Source organism: Cebus imitator, unplaced genomic scaffold (genome assembly GCF_001604975.1).
Source record: "Cebus imitator isolate Cc_AM_T3 unplaced genomic scaffold, Cebus_imitator-1.0 Scaffold13, whole genome shotgun sequence".
Classification (NCBI taxonomy): Eukaryota; Metazoa; Chordata; class Mammalia; order Primates; family Cebidae; genus Cebus; species Cebus imitator.
The window spans coordinates 8,614,786-8,616,070 of record NW_016107328.1 but is presented as its reverse complement, the minus strand read 5'-3'; positions in this window follow the sequence as shown (position 1 = coordinate 8,616,070).

Genomic DNA, 1,285 nt, shown 5'->3' with positions numbered 1-1,285 from the left:
AGACGGGGTTTCACCATGTTGACCAGGATGGTCTCGATCTCTTGACCTCATGATCCACCCGCCTCGGCCTCCCAAAGTGCTGGGATTACAGGCTTGAGCCACCGCGCCCGGCCCCTTTTCTATTTCTTAATGGTTTTTTCCAATGGACATGTATCACTCTGGTAATCATATATGATACTAGTAACCTCAGCCATTTCTCAATCCAGCAAGTGTCTACTCTAGGTCAAGTATTTCTCAAAAATTACCAAAGGAAAAAAAATCAGTTATGTCCTTTAACCTGGCTAAGATCTGACTGTTTTCTCTCATGTAAAAATGGAGATGGCGCCAAGCTGTTACTTGAAGTAACACCTTGGGTGATGTCACCAGCCTGCTGGAGAGTGAGGTTGAGTCCTAAACCCACCAGCATTTATATCTGCCTGGGGTTCACATGCCCTACACTGGACTGGCAAAATTTGAGAGTCAGATCTGAAGATCTGGTATATCTGTCAATTTTAGCAACTTTCAAAAACCACCGCCAGGCGCAGTGGCTCGCACCTGTAACCTCAACACTTTGGGAGGCTGTGGTGGGCAGATCATCTCAGGTCAGGAGTTCGAGACCAGCCTGACCAACATGGAGAAACCCTGTCTCTACTAAAAATACAAAATCAGCCTGGCGTGGTGGCACATGCCGGTAATCCCAGCTACTCAGGAGGCTGAGGCAGGAGAATCGCTTGAACCCAGGAGGCGGAGGTTGCGATGAGCTGAGATTGCTCCATTGCTCTCCAGCCTGGGCAACAAGCAAAAACAAGTCTCAGAAAAACAACAACAACAACAACTACTACCCTATGAGGCCAAGTCAGACCTACATTTGGTTTTGTGATTGTTGTTTGTTTGTTGTTGGGGGCTTTTCTTTTGGGCGGGGGGAGTGCTTGCCCTTGTGGAAAGCACTCATTTAGCTTCAATTAGAGTAATGTCAAAAGTGCCAGATTCCTCGGAAATCACCCTACAAGGCTCTTCCAGGAAGGACCCTCCACTGCCAGAAGTCCTGAGGGCATCTAAGCGATCAGACACCTTCAGGCATCCTTTGCCCAATAAAAATCTACTTGACCAGGGACACGTGCCAGGTAAATTTCCTTCACATTCACTTCAACCTTATTGCATACTCATTTTAGTGTTAAAACTTTTGCCAGGGCCGGGCGCGGTGGCTCACGCCTGTAATCCCAGCACTTTGGGAGGCCAAAGCGGGTGGATCACAAGGTCAAGAGATCGAGACCATCCTGGTCAACACGGTGAAACCCCGTCTCTA